At 42.7% G+C, this 16,790-nt stretch overlaps 2 long non-coding RNA genes and 1 other non-coding gene across 3 annotated transcripts in view; 1 reads left to right on the forward strand and 2 right to left on the reverse strand.

Annotated features, from left to right (window-relative positions):
• The window catches only part of LOC133234236 (uncharacterized), a 79,793-nt gene that overhangs the window by 44,905 nt on the left and 18,098 nt on the right, over window positions 1–16,790 (reverse strand). The gene's annotated exons all lie outside the window — the stretch shown is intronic.
• On the reverse strand, window positions 923–14,408 carry LOC133234235 (uncharacterized). The gene is made up of 3 exons (XR_009732069.1): window positions 11,506–14,408; window positions 10,490–10,933; window positions 923–1,691 (listed from the first exon to the last, which is right to left on the reverse strand). It is a non-coding gene; the product is annotated as an uncharacterized LOC133234235 (long non-coding RNA).
• TRNAW-CCA (transfer RNA tryptophan (anticodon CCA)) lies at window positions 3,909–3,980 on the forward strand. Its single transcript has one exon. It is a non-coding gene; the product is annotated as a tRNA-Trp (tRNA).

Genomic DNA, 16,790 nt, shown 5'->3' on the forward strand with positions numbered 1-16,790 from the left:
GGAGACCCAGCCCTGATATCCCAGCTTCTCTGACACGTTCTCTGTGCCCCAAGGCAGAGTTAGTCACTTCCTTCTCGTGCTCTCACAGCACCAAGTACACCCGTTTTGTTGGAGTGCTGGGCACAGAGGAGCACTCTTAGATCACCCCACTCTCCAGGCAGCTCCCTGAGGGCAGCAACTTACTTGCTCATCTTTGTTCCCTTGTTCTGATGTAGCGACTGACACAGAGCAGATGCTTAAAATGTCTAGTGGGACCAAAAATGGAATCACAGCCTGTCCTCATCTTTCCCCATGAAACTTAGATGCTATGTGTCTGTGAGAAATATGGTCTAGGGTGAGGCATCATGTGTTCATTCATTTCACATATACTTGTGTATGCTTATGTCACCATCATTATGCTTAGGTGTTGTTTTTCTTTATTGTCACTGATCTCAGTAATTTCATTTGTTAAAGATATTAATTTGTTCTATTATACTTAATAAACAAAAAAGAAAAATTAGTGTCTCATACATGTTTATGTACCTGTTTTTATGATAGATTTCAATTTACCCGAAGGTAATCATTAAGAATACATTAGATGGAAGTGGTTGTAAGAAATAGTTCCTGCTTAGTAAGCAAGTGTACATGGAAATTATTTGAAAGGCCAGTGCATACATGGTACAGTTTTGGCTGACTAGAACCCATGTTACCTGGAAGAGACAAAGAAATTGTATTCATGAAAGGAAAACCTGATACTCTGAATATTATTTTTTTGATTGACTTCAGTCTCTTATCCACTGCAGAACTCACTAACTTAATACAAATTACATATCAAGAACAAGCTTCCAGACCTAGAGGGGTAGGATGGGGGAAGTGGAAAGGAAACACAGGGAGGAGATATATATATATATATATATATGTCATATATATATAGTTATGTATATATAATTTATTGGTTTATCTTGTTGTACAGCAGAAACCAACATAACATTGCAAAGGAATTCAGTTCAGTCGCTCAGTCGTGTCCTACTCTTTGCGAGTCCATGGACTGCAGCACGCTAGGCTTCCCTGTCCATCACCAACACCCAGAGCTTGCTCAAACTCATGTCCATTGAGTTGGTGATGCCATCCAATCATCTTGTCCTCTGTCATCCCCTGCTCCTCCTGCCCTCAATCTTTCCCAGCATCAGGGTCTTTTCTGAGTCAGCTCTACACATCAGGTGGCCAAAGTATTGTAGCTTCAGCATCAGTCTTTCCAATGAATATTCAGGATTGATTCCCTTTAGGATTGACTGATTTGATCTCCTTGCAGTCTAAGGGACTCTATCCTCCCATTAAAAAGAAATTTTAATTAAAAAAGAAAAGAACCAGATTTCGAAATATTATTTAACAAAAGGTTCAGTTCAGTTCAGTTGCTTAGTCGTGTCCAACTCTTTGTGACCCCATGAATCGCAGCACGCCAGACCTCCCTGTCCATCACCAACTCCCGGAGTTCACTCAAACTCATGTCCATCGAGTCGGTGATGCCATCCAGCCATCTCATCCTCTGTTGTCCCCTTTTCCTCCTGCCCCCAATCCCTCCCAGCATCAGGGTCTTTTCCAATGAGTCAACTCTTCGCATGAGGTGGCCACAGTACTGGAGTTTCAGGTTCAGCATCAGTCCTTCCAATGAACACCTAGGACTGATCTCCTTTAGGATGGACTGGTTGGACCTAACAAAAGGTAGAAAGTAGCAATTCATAAATGATACTGACTGGAAAAGTAGATGTTTTATACAGAAAGAAGTTGTAGAAAATTTTTTTAAATAAATTGATAAATCTTAAAAAAAATTAATTTGCAATGCTGATAGAGAAACAGCAATTTAATACAAAATGGAGAAATTTCTGGAAGGAAATTGAGACATTTCAGGTGGGGAGCAGATGCTGTTCATTCACCCTCTGATTGTGACTCTGGGACCTGCAGTAGTGGAAGAGGAAGTGGCCTTAACCCTAACCCAAGTGGCTGTCCCACCCAAGACCTACCTGGGGATAAAGACTGTGAGACCTCAGCTCGGTAAAGGAATTACTTACTAATAACGGGTGGGGATGAGCTGGAAGCAAAATGTGACAGGACTCGTTCAGCCTTGTCCAGGCCACACCCAGTTTAGTCAATGATTTCTGAACCCGAAGAACGTTAAAGGGACACAGCAGAAGTCGTACCTGGGGCTTCAGATTTTTTAATGTCCACCTTTTTCAATCCTCTATGAGGAAAAAAAACACCCTCATGTTGCAAGGATGGTCTTGAGAGGTAGTCTGTCCTGAAGACCATCCAATCTTTTCTCTGAACAGACTAGTGGCTGACCCGACATCCCTCCTCCCCCTTAAGCAGAACCGAGTAGCTTGCTTCAACAAGAGCCATGTCAGCAGTAATCACTGTGAAAAAACCTCTCTGCCGAGATGAAATTCAACTTTTGTAGGCGCCTGTGCTGCGGCAGCTTTTTTAAGGATATATTTTCTAGGCACCTTAAATGTAAAAGCATGTAAAATAAATAAGAGCCAATTAACGGTAGCATCTGGGGAGATGCCGCTTAGGAGAAAGGGACTGGAATGCAGGGGAAGTCCTTGGGAAGCACGCCACTGATGGCCGCAGGAGCTTCCTGAGGCCTGGCGCTGACCTACTCTGAGAATCTTCCTGGGCCTCCCAGGTGATAGGAGCGCAGGCAGGGCTTCCAAACCAAAGTCCCTGGGTGAAATCGGGCTCACAGCTGTGTTTCATTAGACCTGAACAGTGGATTCATCTTGTAAAAGCTGAGAACCTGTAAACAGGACGTGTGCTGTCCAGTTTACACTGTCCTCGCCACTGTGAACTGTCTGACTTTGACTTGTCCACAGCCCAGCCTCTGTGGACGCCTCGCTCTGGGACCCCCAGGCCCTAGACTCTGGTTCTCAAACTTGGCTGCCTGTTAGAACAATCAATCCAAGGGAGCCTTATGAAATACCCATGTCTGGGTCGTACCCACAAAGATTCTGATTTACTTCACCTGGGGCACAGCCTGGGTAATAGTTTTAAAAGCTCCCAAGGAGATTCTTTTTTTTTTCATTTATGACCAGGAAAAACTGAAAAATTTACCAAAAAAAATTTATTAAGGTAAAATTGGTATATTACACTGTGTAAGTTCCATATGTATAACATTTTAATTTGGTATCTATAAAATCTACAAAGTGGTCACCCCTAAAATTCTACTTAGCATTCATCAACATAACCCATTTGGCACACATCCCCAGTCCCCAGCTTTCTGATAATCTCCAGATGATTCTAATGTGCCAGGGACTTTGAGAACCAATTGAGCCCTTTAAGAAGGGCTTCCCAGGTGGCACAGTGGTAAATAATCTGCCTGCCAATGCAGGAAACTCAGGTTAGATCCCTGGGTTGGGAAGATCCCCTGGAGGAGGAAATGGCAACTGATTCCAGTATTCTTGCTTGGGAATCCCATGGACAGAGGAGCCTGACAGGATACGGTCTGTGGGGTCACAGAGTCAGACACGACAGAGCACTGGACACGCACACACACATACTTTGTCATACCACTCCTGTTGCTAAATGCTCAACAAAGGTAATTAAAATATGGCCCTGATGCTTAAAGACCTCAAGGAAGACATAGACACTCTGAAATACTTGCAATAGGATATACTGGACAATAGAAGAGGGTGTAAACTGAGTGTTCTAAGAGGCTCAGAAGGAAAAATGGGGACTTCCCTGGTAGTTCAGTGGTTGAGACTGCATGCTTCCACTGCAGGGGGTGGGAGTTCAATCCCTGGTCAGGGAACCAAGGTCCCACATGCTTTGGGGCATTGCCAAAAAAAAAAAAAAAAAAGGAGGGATTGGAAATACCAACAAAGGCACCACAGAACTAAAGACATTTAGATCTGTGTCTTAAAGGATAGAGGGCTTCCCTGGTGGCTCAGAGGTTAAAGCGTCTGCCTCCAATGCAGGAGACCCAGGTTTGATCCCTGGGTTGGGAAGATCCCCTGGAGAAGGAAATGGCAACCCACTCCAGTATTCTTGCCTGGAGAATCCCGTGGACGGAGGAGCCTGGCGGGCTACAGTCCACGAGGTCGCAAAGAGTCAGACACGACTGAGTGACTTCACTCACTCACTCACTTAAAGGATAAGTATGAGTCTCCCAGACAGAGAGTGGGTTAGGGGTGGAGGTACTTGCAGAGCAAAGGCATGGAGGTGCCCCACTGCACAGCATGTTTGCAAAACTTGGCTTTGAGTCAGGAAGAGAATTTCAGATTGCCTTGAAAGTTAGTTTACCCTGCTTATCTATAAACCTAATGGTTCAGGATGGCCTTAATTATTTTTTCAGTATTTTGGCCCATCAAGGTGAATTGCAGATGACTTTTCCAGCTGCAAAGACAGCAATCACTGGTGTAATCACATTCTTCATCTGTTACCCAGCACCTTTCCCTTTTCAAATAACATTCCAGAAATTTGAACATGACCCTTATCTCTAGCACAGGGTAACCTCTTTTTCTCTCATACAGTCACGGGTACCCTGGCATTGCTAATTACCTTATGTTGGCTAATTCCAACAGAAGCATTATTATAAAAATCACACAGAGAGAAATCGGGGAAAGGAGCACACAACATAGACACTAATACTTTGGAATATTTGCTTAAAATCACTTTGGGACAGTTAGAACCTAAGTCATTCCACTAATTAATTCAGACACACTAGTGTCTGTAATTCGTCTTAACCATGTCTTTTAAAATCCACACTTTGGGGACTTCCCTGTTGGTCCAGTGGTTAAGAATTCACCTTCCAGTGCAGGGGGTGTGGGTTTGATCCCTGATTGGGAAGCTAGATTCCCAAATGCCTCAAGGCCAAAACACCAAAATACAAAACAGAACCAATACTGTAACCAATTCATTTAAGATTTTTAAATGGTCCACATCAAAAAAGAAACGTTTAAAAAAATCCACACTTTGTCCTCTCCTCTGGACAACTTTCTTAATGCTCTTCAATTCAGAAATTATGGATTTTTAATATTCAGACTTAATGAGTTATCCAGAGGCTCATCTGATCTAATTATGGTTCCACCTTCCAAAGTGCACGCATTGTCAGAAGTAGAGCATTGTCCAAGATCAGCCAAAATGCGCATACGCTGGCATTCTCCTTTTCACGTGCGTGTATCTTAGCCCAGGGCAATGTACGCGACTTTGATATTCTTCAATATTTTCAAGCTGGAAGATCTGTGCAAGTTTAATTACAAACTTAGGGGCCTCTTGCAGCTCAGCCCTTCATTATCATTAATGAACACTTCGTCTGTACTAAAAAGAGAGCTCTAATTGGGTTTATTTCTTTCAGTAGAAATACAAATATCCCTCAGAAGTTTACTTTGCCAATCTAGTTTGTGAAGTGAACCTTCGAATCCATGCAAACCAGAGGACCCGCTGAGAATAAATAAATTTCACGATATTAGCTGGGCAGGGGAAGCCACAATGAAAATCCACTGCATCACAACATATACTTGGTTCATTAATCAGTAAGTAGAACCTGGCCTTAATTATTCATGATAATAGCCCTTAATATACTAGTTCACGGCAGTGTATTCTGTATCAGTAATGGAAGTCTCCAGTCTTCAAGAACTTATTACAACTCTCTGCTATTAAATCTTCATTGGAAGGTGGGGGTACGAGCCTGACCGGGGTTTTCATGGGAATGTCATGTTCGAAGCATAATAATCAGGCTTTACTGTTCGGGGGAGACTTTCATCCTAGGGATCTCAAAGCGCTTTATGAGCCTTCATTAGTGCCAGGAATGCCCTGAAGGCATCAGGGTTTTACTATCTTCCTTTTATAGGTAAAGAAACAAGACATGGGCTGGTGAAGTGACTTGCCCAAGGTCACAGAACAAATGGGACATCTTGGAGAACACAGGCAGGTTTAGGCAGTGACTGTTTCTCTTCAGCCTTGCAAGAAATCACTTGTGTGTCTTCTGAGCTGGAGGGTCATGGCCATGACTTTCAGTGTTGGGGTGGCCCCCATCCACTCCGACACACGCAAGGCACATAAGAGGACTTCAGTGCCTGCTGAAGGGAGAAATAAATGGTAGTTGCACTGGTGCTTTCAATTCAAAAATTCCTTATTAGCTACTCCAACTCTTTAATTTACAATTTCTCTCCCACTTTGTATAGCATATGGAAGAGTCCTGTAAAGTATGCTAAATATGCTGCTATCGTTTTCCCAGTTGCACTAAGAAGAATTGTTTGCAGGTTTTTGTCCTTTAGGAAGAGAGAGATTTCCATCTTCCATATTAAAAGATTTTAATAAAAGGTCTTTTGCTCAAGTTAGCTTCTGCTGTTATATGGGAGAGTTCTAGATAATTAAGTGGTAAGTTCTTCTTATAAATCCAGCTATTTTTTTCCCCTAAACCCTCAAGCTTCGAAAACCAAGAGAGAGCTTTTAAAATATTATTTTTTATTGCGAGTGACATCTATAATACAGGTCCCACTTTGAGGTTGGTGGGGGGATCTTTTTTGTTTGTTTTGCTTTAAATGTGTGTATTTGATCCCAGCCCGGATTTACATTTCAAGCATTTTAAAAGTGTGTGCACTCCCAGTCGTGTGGAATGCCAGGACACCGAGTTCATTCAGCAAGAAGTGAGCTTTCAGCTCTGTCCTTTGTGACGGATTGCAGAGCGTCTCTACCTTAAGGCAGGCAGGTCACCAGGCCGCTGCTGTGACCCCCCCTAACCTGTACCAGGCTGCCGGCAAGCACTCCCTGTCAGCTCTGTTTACTCTGGCAAGACTGATGGCGTCCAGGTGGACTTCTCAACCCCCGCGCCTCCCTGCTCTCCGCCCCCACTTCTTCACTCAGGCCCACGGAGATGGCTGCCTTTGCCAGTGCGATCGCTAGGTAAGGAGCTGCTGTGCAAAACTGTAGCCCGTGAAAGTGTCTTTTCTCCTGAGTTAAACCAGGGCCTCCACCTGATTCCTCCGCCCTCCCCACCACCAGAGTCCCAGCCCCGAACCACATGTCCTCTGGGTTTTAGGGAAATGTGCCTTGTGCTTGTTACAGCCTCTCCATCTCCCTGGATAAAGCCACTCGCCTGGGAGGGCTGGGCGGTGAGGCAGATAATCCTGTTAGGCATCTGGAGGGCCTGGCCAGGGGATGTTCAGCTCAAGAATGTCAGGATGAGATGGAATGGTGCTGGAGGTGGGCTCCCGGCCCGGGGCTGAGGGTAAACAGGCTTCTTCCCTGCTGGACGTCAGCCTCGGGCTGGCCAGCTCCCACTGGCCACTGATAAGTTGCTGACCCTAAGGACTCATTGCCATGATGGCTGTTATGTACCGACAACTGTTGTTTTAGCCCCTTAGATGTGGCACTAAACACTAGGGACTCATGATGAGTAAGACTCCATCCCCAGGTAATGTGTGCAGAGGTGGGGGGAGGGAGGGGGGAGGTTAAAGGTCAAGAAAGCAAACATGTGACAGAATCCAGAAAGAGAATGATCCCCAAAGAGTGGAAGGAATTGAGAGGGTGCTTGCAGGAACAAAAAGCACCAAGACATAGAGGGGGAAAGGCAGGGCGTCCTGATGGGAGAAATGACCTAAGACAAGGTGCTGAGGCAGGAACTAATAAGCTGCATTCTGGGAACAATAACCAAGGACTATGGGAATGCAAGAGTTCACCCAGGGGAGTGAGAGGAGAGGAGAGAGGATGGCTGGAGAGCCAGGGCTGGGCCAGGTGGAGAGGGCCAGGAGTGCCAGGTGGAGGGTTATTAAGGAGGCAGAAAGAAAAAAGTTCTGGAAGGATTACCCAGGAAGGTGGGAGGGTGACATGATCCAGGTGGTATCCTAGAAAAATTAATCTGGCACCAGCGTGTACATGGAAATAAACTGAAAGCAAGAAGCCGGTTGACTATAGTAAACACATGCACCATTCGATAAGGGCTGGGAGATGGCTACTTAATCTATTGTAGGAGTCTAGAGCCTTCTCCAGGCCCTACCCTCTACACCTTTCCATGGCTGACTTCATTCACCCCTTAGGTCTTGGCTTAAATACCACTTCCTCCAGGGAGACCTCCCTGACCAACTCCCTATTAGGCAGGGTCCCTCTGCCGTATGTTCCCACAGAAGCCCATTTGCTTTGTCATAATTACTTCACTGTGATGTGTGTGTGTGTGTGTATGTGTTAAAAATATACATATAACATAAAATTTACCATCTTAACCATTTCTAAGTATACAGTACAGTTGTTGTTGCTCTTCAGTTTCCAAGTCGTGTCCAACTCTTTGCGACCCCATGGACTGTAGCCCGGCAGGCTCCTCTGTCCTTGGGATTTCCCAGGCAAGAATACTGGAGTGTGTTGCCATTTCCTTCTCCAGGGGATCTTCCCAACCCAGGGTTAAACCTGCATCTCCTGCACTGGCAGACAGATCTTTACCACTGAGCCACCAGGGAAGCCCATACAGTACAGTAGTGTTACATATATTCACGTTTTTGTGCAACTGTCACCATGATCCATCACCAGAACTCTTCTATTTTGCAAAGCAGGAACTCTGCACCCATGAAACAGTACCCCATTTCCTTCTCCCCTGGCAACCAACATCCTGCTTTTTGTTTCTAGGGATCTGACCATTCTCAGGTACCTCATATAACAAGTGGAATTGTACAGTATTTGTCTTTTTGTAACTGGCTATTTTATTTAGCATAACATCCTCAAGGTTCATCCATCTGGTAGCCTGTAACAGGATTTCCATCATTTTTAAGGTGAAATATACTCCATTGTATACATACCACAATTTGTTTATCTAGTCATCTATTGATTCACATTTGCAAAGTTTTTTTAAAAAATACAATGAATCTGATAGAATAGACTGCTGCTTCTGCTGCTGTTGCTAAGTTGCTTCAGTCATGTCCAACTGTGTGCAACCCCATAGATGGCAGCCCACCAGGCTCCGCCGTCCCAGGGATTCTCCAGGTAAGAACACTGGAGTGGGTTGCCATTTCCTTCTCCAATGCATGATAATGAAAAGTGAAAGTGAAGTTGCTCAGTCATGTCCGACTCTTAGTGATCCCATGGACTGCAGCCTACCAGGCTCCTCCATCCATGGGATTTTCCAGGCAAGAGTACTGGAGTGGGGTGCCATTGCTTTCTCCGGACAGAATAGACTAGAACAGAATAAAAGTAGCAGAGTGTACTCTTGTAACAGGGATAAGTATTGAGACAGAGAGTCCCTTATCAGAACTCCAATATAGGGTCTTCCCTGGTGGTACAGTGGTGAAGATTCCATGCTTACAATGCAGGGGGCCCAGGTTCAATCCCTAGTCAGGGAATTGGATTCCACATGCTGCAACTAAGACCGGGTGCAACCAAATAAATCGTTTTTAAAAAATAACTCCAATATGAGATTAACAACATAGGAAATAAAATTTATATCATGTGGCCAGAAGTTAGTAACATGAAACAAATCCCTTCTCTATCTTGTACATAGTACGAAACCTGTATGCAGGTCAAGAAGCAACAGTTAGAATCAGACATGGAACCACGGACTGGTTCAAAATTGGGAAAGAAGTATGTCAAGGCTGTATATTGTCACCCCTGCTTATTTAACTTCTATGCAGAGTATATCATGTGAAATGCCAGGCTGCATGAAGCACAGGCTGGAATCACGATTGCAGGGAGAAATATCAATAACCTCAGATAGGCAGATGACACCACCCTTATGGCAGAAAGCAAAGAGGAATTAAAGAGCCTCTTGATGAAGGTGAAAGAGGAGAGTAAAAAATCTGGCTTAAAACTCAACAATCAAAAAACGAAGATCATGGCATCTGGTCCGATCACTTCACAGCAAATAGAAGGGGAAACAATGAAAACGGTGAGACTATTTTGGGGGGCTCCAAAATCAGTGCAGATGGTGACTGCAGCCATGAAATTAAAAGATGTTTGCTCCTTGGAAGAAAAGCTATGACAAACCTAGATAGCATATTAAAAAGCAAAGGCATTACTTTGGCAACAGAGGTTCATACAGTCAAAGCTATGGTTATTCCAGTAGTCATGTATGGATGTGAGAACTGAACAATAAAAACGGCTAAGCACTAAAGAACTGATGCCTTCAAACCATGGTGCTGGAGAAGACACTTGAGAGTCCCTTGGACTGCAAGGAGATTGAACCAGTCAATTCTAAAGGAAATCAACCCTGAATATACATTGGAACGACTGATGCTGAAGTTGAAGCTCCAATACTTTGGCCACATGATGCAAAGAGCTGACTTATTTGAAAAGACCCTGATGCTGGGAAAGATTGAAGGCAGAAGGAGAAGGGGACACAGAGGATGAGATGGTTGGATGGAATCACCAACTCAAAGGACATGAATTTGAGCAAACTCCAGGAAATACAAAAGGACAGGGAAGCCTAGTGTGCTATAGTCTGTGGGGTCACAAAGAATCAGACACGACTGAGTGACTGAACAATAACATTGAGCGAGTGTTAAGGTGGGTGCTGCTTACTTTAGGTACTCACCCTTCTCACCTTAAACCACCAAAATGAGTTCATGATGGGTGATGAAGTACCAGTTCTCTTGGCCACATTTCCTCAGGCATTCTCCACTCTGTGGCATTACCCGTCCAGAACATGCACAGGCTGGGTGAATAGGACTGGTCCTTCCAGCTGCGTGTGATCCTAGAGGCTCCCACAACCGGAATGTTGTCACCTGCTTACTGGCCACAGAAGTATGGATTCAGTTTCTAATAGGAGTTCAAGAGCCCTTTCTCTCCCAACGCCCTTCAGTTCATTGCTCCCAGCAATTCATATTAAACCCTAGACAGCAGTCCTTCCTTTAGAGTAGGTCAATAGTGGTTTAAGACAGCTGTTTAAAAGTTTATATGATACCTTGAGATCTTAATTATGTTGAATTGGTTCCTGGTGCTTTCCAGGTCTGTCCTTCTACTTTTCTGTAAATTTATCCTGTTAATTTTTGAGTTTGATATTTAAACTCCAATCAAAAAAATCTTAATTTATCTACTGAAAAAATAATTGGAGTATATAATAGAACTGCATGTAACTTTGTTCTGTATTTTTCAAGCCTCCTGTAAAGTGTTATCTCGCTCTTGCTCTCGCTCTCGCTCACACACACACACACACACACCCCTGGGGCCAAGGAAGCAAAGAAGAGAGGTAGAGAGGTTGCAAATATTCTTTGGTGACATGAGATAGAAGGAAGAGGATGTGAGTAACTTAACACCTCAAATCCTTTCCCTAGCCATTGGGACATCACCCTCCCATCCTTCAAGTTGCCACTTTGTTCTGGCCATTACACAAATGTTTGGTGGACACAGTTAGCATGACATAAGCGTGCACTGAGGTCTAGAGCCTCGTGGGTGCAGGAGTGGCCTCTGCTGACCTGTGTTGAGTGTGCTTGATTGCCCCCAGGCTCGGGGACTGCACTGGGCCAGGAGCAAAGTCATCAATAAACATCTCTGCCTGAGAGAACCAACCAAATGCGTATAAACAAGAACTGTGAGCTGGAAATAACTTACACTGGTAGTTGAATAGAATGATCACATCCCTTCACATATACCCACAGTTCAAAGATTCATAAGGCATTTCAGTTTAGGTAGAAGCTGTGGTTGGGAGAATAATGTATAATAAGCTTATGCAACCTTTCAATACAGATAAAAGAAGTTCAAAATTAAAGAATCACATCTAACACTTCCTTTTCGTAACTGAACTTTAAAATTGTCCTTGGAAATCAGAACACCTATTGAAATGTAGAGACACTGAAGATATGAAATTGATATTGAACTTCTAATATAAATTATACATTTGGAATCAGGGCTTAGTCAAAATTAAGTTCACACTTTAAGCCTCTCTCTAACCAAAAGACAGTGAAAGATAAAATGTAAAAAACAGAACACTAAAAATGTATAATGATGCTCAAATAGAAAATAAGTACTTCCATGGGCTACATATTTATCAGAAATACAAGCTTGCAAGCAGTGGTACTTTTGATGAGTTTGAAAGTACCCCATGATGGGGCTTTCCTGGTGGCTCAGTGGTAAAGAATCCACCTGCCAATGCAAAAGACATGGGTTTGATCCCTGGTCCAAGAAGATCCCGCATGCCGTGAAACAACTAAGCCCATGCACCACAACTATTGAGCCTGTGCTCTGGGGCCCAGAAGCCGCAACGATTGAAGCCCAAGTGCCGTAGAGCTTATGCTCTGCAACAAGAGAAGCCACAGCAATGAGAAGCCAGTGTACCAAGACTAGAGAGCAGCCCCTGTTCACTGCAACTAGAGAAAGCCTGCACAGCAACGAGGACCCAGCACAACCAAATATAAAATTATTTTTAAAAATAATAAAAAAGTACCCCATGGGAAATGGGGAACCAAAGCCAGGATCACTGCAGAACCACACAGATCCAAACACTGAGTATTGACATGGCTTTTCTCAGGTCCTGGATGCTACGTAGAGTTTCTCTCATCTCCTTAAGAATGTGGCTACTTTAAGAACCACAGGTCCAGGTGATAGCCTTAGTCTGTTTTTTACAGGCTTCTTTAATGAGTAAGGGAGTCCCACCTTAATCTCATTTTTACACCAAGATACTATATCTGGTCCCCACTCTTAAATCAACAATGAGAGGTCGCTTTAGTTGTGTCCAACTCTTTGCGACTCCATGGACTGTAGCCCACCAGGCTCCTCTCTCCATGGGATTCTCCAGACAAGAATACTGGAGTGGGTTGCCATGCCCTTCTCCAGGGGATCTTTCAGACCCAGGGATCAAACCTGCATTTCTTATGTCTCCTGCATTAACAGATGCGTTCTTTACCACTAGAACCACTTGGGAAGCCCAAATAAACAAGGAGTAGATGAATTCAATCCAGATCAAATGACAATTAAAAAGCTACCTGAAAATGATTTTAAGATGACTGTTTCAGGATCTTCAAAGAGGTAAATGAATGAGTAACATGCATAAAAGAATAAAAAAATAAAGAATAAAAAATTATTAAACAAAATAAGTAGAAATGAAACAAGAACAGGGGAATATGAAAAACAACTTATAATAAATCTTAAAATTGAAAAATGTATTTATTAATATAAAATATATTCTTCTATATTGAACATAAAAAGAAAAGTATAATATTGAGAGATAATACAGGAAATTTACTCAAAGCGAGCATAGAAAGATAAACAACAAAGATCGGTGGCTTCCCAGTGGTCCAGTGGCTAAGACCCCACATTCCTAATGCCAGGGACCTGGGTTTGATCCCTGGTCAGGGAACCAGATCCCACATGCCACAACTAAAGATCCTGCATGCCACAATGAAGATCAAAGATCCCGTGTGCTGCAGCTATGACCTGGCATAGCCAAATCAATGAATAAATAATAGACGAACTATGGATGGAGGTTCGTTACATCGTACAGGAGACAGGATCAAGACCACCCTCAAGAAAAAGAAATGCAAAAAAGCAAAATGGCTGTCTGAGGAGGCATTACAAATAGCTGTGAAAAGAAGAGAAGTGAAAAGCAAAGGAGAAAAGGAAAGATACACCCATTTGAATGCAGAGTTCCAAAGAATAGCAAGGAGAGATAAGAAAGCCTTCTTCAATGATCAATGCAAAGAAACAGAGGAAAACAATAGAATGGGAAAGACTAGAGATCTCTTCAAGAAAATTAGAGACACCAAGGGAACATTTCATGCAAAGATGGGCACAATAAAGGACATAAATGATGTGGACCTAACAGAAGCAGAAGATATTAAGAAGAGGTGGCAAGAATACACAGAAGAACTGTACAAGAAAAGATCTTCACGACCCAGATAATCACGATGATGTGATCACTGACCTAGAGCCAGACATCCTAGAATGTGAAGTCAAGTGGGCCTTAGGAAGCATCACTACAAATAAAGCTAGTGGAGGTGATGGAATTCAAGTTGAGCTATTTCAAATCCTGAAAGATGCTGCTGTGAAAGTGCTGCACTCAATATGCCAGCAAATTTGGAAAACTCAGCAGTGGCCACAGGACTGGAAAAGGTCAGGTTTCATTCCAATCCCAAAGAAAGGCAATGCTAAAGAATGTTCAAACTACCGCACAATTGCACTCATCTCACACGCCAGTAAAGTAATGCTCAAAATTCTCCAAGCTAGGCTTCAGCAATACGTGAACCATGAACTTCTAGATGTTCAAGCTGGATTTAGAAAAGGCAGAGGAACCAGAGATCAAACTGCCAACATCTGCTGGATCATCGAAAAAGCAAGAGAGTTCCAGAAAAACATCTATTTCTGCCTTATTGACTATGCCAAAGCCTTTGACTGTGTGAATCACAATAAACTGTGGAAAATTCTGAAAGAGACGGGAATACCAGACCACCTGACCTGCCTCTTGAGAAACCTGTACGCAGATCAGAAAGCAACAGTTAAGAATTGGACATGGAACAACAGACTGGTTCCAAACAGGAAAAGGAGTACGTCAAGGCTGTATATTGTCACCCTGCTTATTTAACTTATATGCAGAGTACATCATGAGAAACGTTGGACTGGAAGAAACACAAGCTGGAATCAAGATTGCTGGGAGAAATATCAGTAACCTCAGATATGCAGATGATACCACCCTTATGGCAGAAAGTGAAGAGGAACTAAAAAGCCTCTTGATGAAAGTGAAAGTGGAGAGTGAAAAAGTTGGCTTAAAGTTCAACATTCAGAAAACAAAGATCATGGCATCCGGTCACATCACTTCATGGGAAACAGATAGGCAAACAGTGGAAACAGTGTCAGACTTTATTTTTCTGGGCTCCAAAATCACTGCAGATGGTGACTGCAGCCATGAAATTAAAAGACGCTTACTCCTTGGAAGGAAAGTTATGACCAACCTAGATAGCATATTCAAAAGCAGAGACATTACTTTGCCAACAAAGGTCATCTAGTCAAGGTCATGTACGGATGTGAGTTGGACTGTGAAGAAGGCTGAGTGCCGAAGAATTGATGCTTTTGAACTGTGGTGTTGGAGAAGACTCTTGAGAGTCCCTTGGACTGCAAGATCGAACCAGTCCATTCTGAAGGAGATCAGCCCTGGGATTTCTTTGGAAGGAATGATGCTAAAGCTGAAACTCCAGTACTTTGGCCACCTCATGTGAAGAGTTGACTCATTGGAAAAGACTCTGATGTTGGGAGGGATTGGAGGCAGGAGGAGAAGGGGACGACAGAGGATGAGATGGCTGGATGGCATCACTGACTCTATGGACGTGAGTTGGGTGAACTCCGGGAGTTAGTGATGGACAGGGAGGCCTGGCGTGCTGCGATTCATGGGGTCGCAAAGAGTCAGACACGACTGAGCAACTGAACTGAACTGAACTGAACATATATTTAATAGGATTCTGGATTAAGAGAACAAAGAAAATGAAGACAGCAATAGTTGAAGATATACTAACTGAGAATTTTTCCTCTTATAGAAATACACATCAAATATTGAGCAGGATAACTCAAATCATGCCTTGGCAAATCTTCATGAAACTGAAAAAAATCAAGGATAGGAAGAAAAAAATTAAACCTATGTAAGCGGCAAGATAGATTTCCTGCTACAGAATGATGTTAGATCAACAGTGAACCACACATCAACAATATCAGAAGCCAGAAGACTTCTGATGGAATTAAAAAAAAAAAAGAATCAGTTCAGAATTCTTCACACAGCTAAATGACCATTTATGAGTCAGAGCAAAATAAAGTCTTTCAGATTTACAGTCTAAGAGCATGTGCCATTCACAATGCTCACTGAAAAGACTACCAAAGGGCTTACTTCAGTAAGAAGAAAAGTGAACCCAAAGGTATGGACGGTGGTATGAACAAAATCAACCAAAATAGAGGAAAAAATGAATTGGCAGATTAACTGCTGACTGTAACTTTGGGCCAGAAGTTACCTGAGATGTATAAGATAAAGAGGAAATGTTGAAACATGAGCCAAAATAAAGAAATAATTCACCACCATTCATAAGAAAGAACTTGGTCTGCTCTAGATTCTCTTTGTTCAGCCATTCAGCAAAGGAGGAACGAGTGACCTGTATTTAATGATTGATGTACACACAAGTCTTATTCCAAGAAAGATTTAGGTTAGCTAACCTACAGCTATTCCTGGTCTATCCTTCATTTTCAGATCCAGGAACTTCCTAAGGGAGTCATTGGCAGCCTTTTGATTGAACCTTTGGCACTAGTCCCAGGGAGGGCTCTCCATGTTAAAATGAATCACGGGATGCGGTATTTTTTAAGCAATCCAGTTCCTCAAGTCTTTTAGACAAGCACAGCAAAGACTTTTTAGAAAAACTCAAAGGAAAATGGAACATGGGACTTGTAAAAAAATTCTACAGCACTAAAGAATATGTAAGACCCCAAGGGAAAATCTTCCTCAAGTAGGTAAACTTGAAGATAAAGCTGCTTAATATTTCCAATAACATAAAAGAATTTATTACGTCCATCAATGAACAATGTCAGTATAAAAAGAATGCAACAGAAGTATACTCATAACAGCAGAAATTGGGTCTTCATTTAAAGTAATAAAAGCAGAATGAAAAATACAGAGAATCTACTCATTCATCAAGAATGATACACCAAACACAGAATAAATCAATACAAAATATTTTATACGAAACAAAAGAAGACAACAGATATTAAAAACAGGACACAGACCTGACAGCCAAATTGTGAATAAAACATTCCTGACAAAGAAGGAACAGCTGGTTAAGAATTAATTATCAAAGCTCTCAGAATTTGGAGGGAAAAAAACTTGACACTGGAAATCAAGAGGACACACCAGAGGTGGGTCCAGTGGCCCA

This window comes from Bos javanicus, chromosome 21, assembly GCF_032452875.1.
Source record: "Bos javanicus breed banteng chromosome 21, ARS-OSU_banteng_1.0, whole genome shotgun sequence".
Lineage (NCBI taxonomy): Eukaryota > Metazoa > Chordata > Mammalia > Artiodactyla > Bovidae > Bos > Bos javanicus.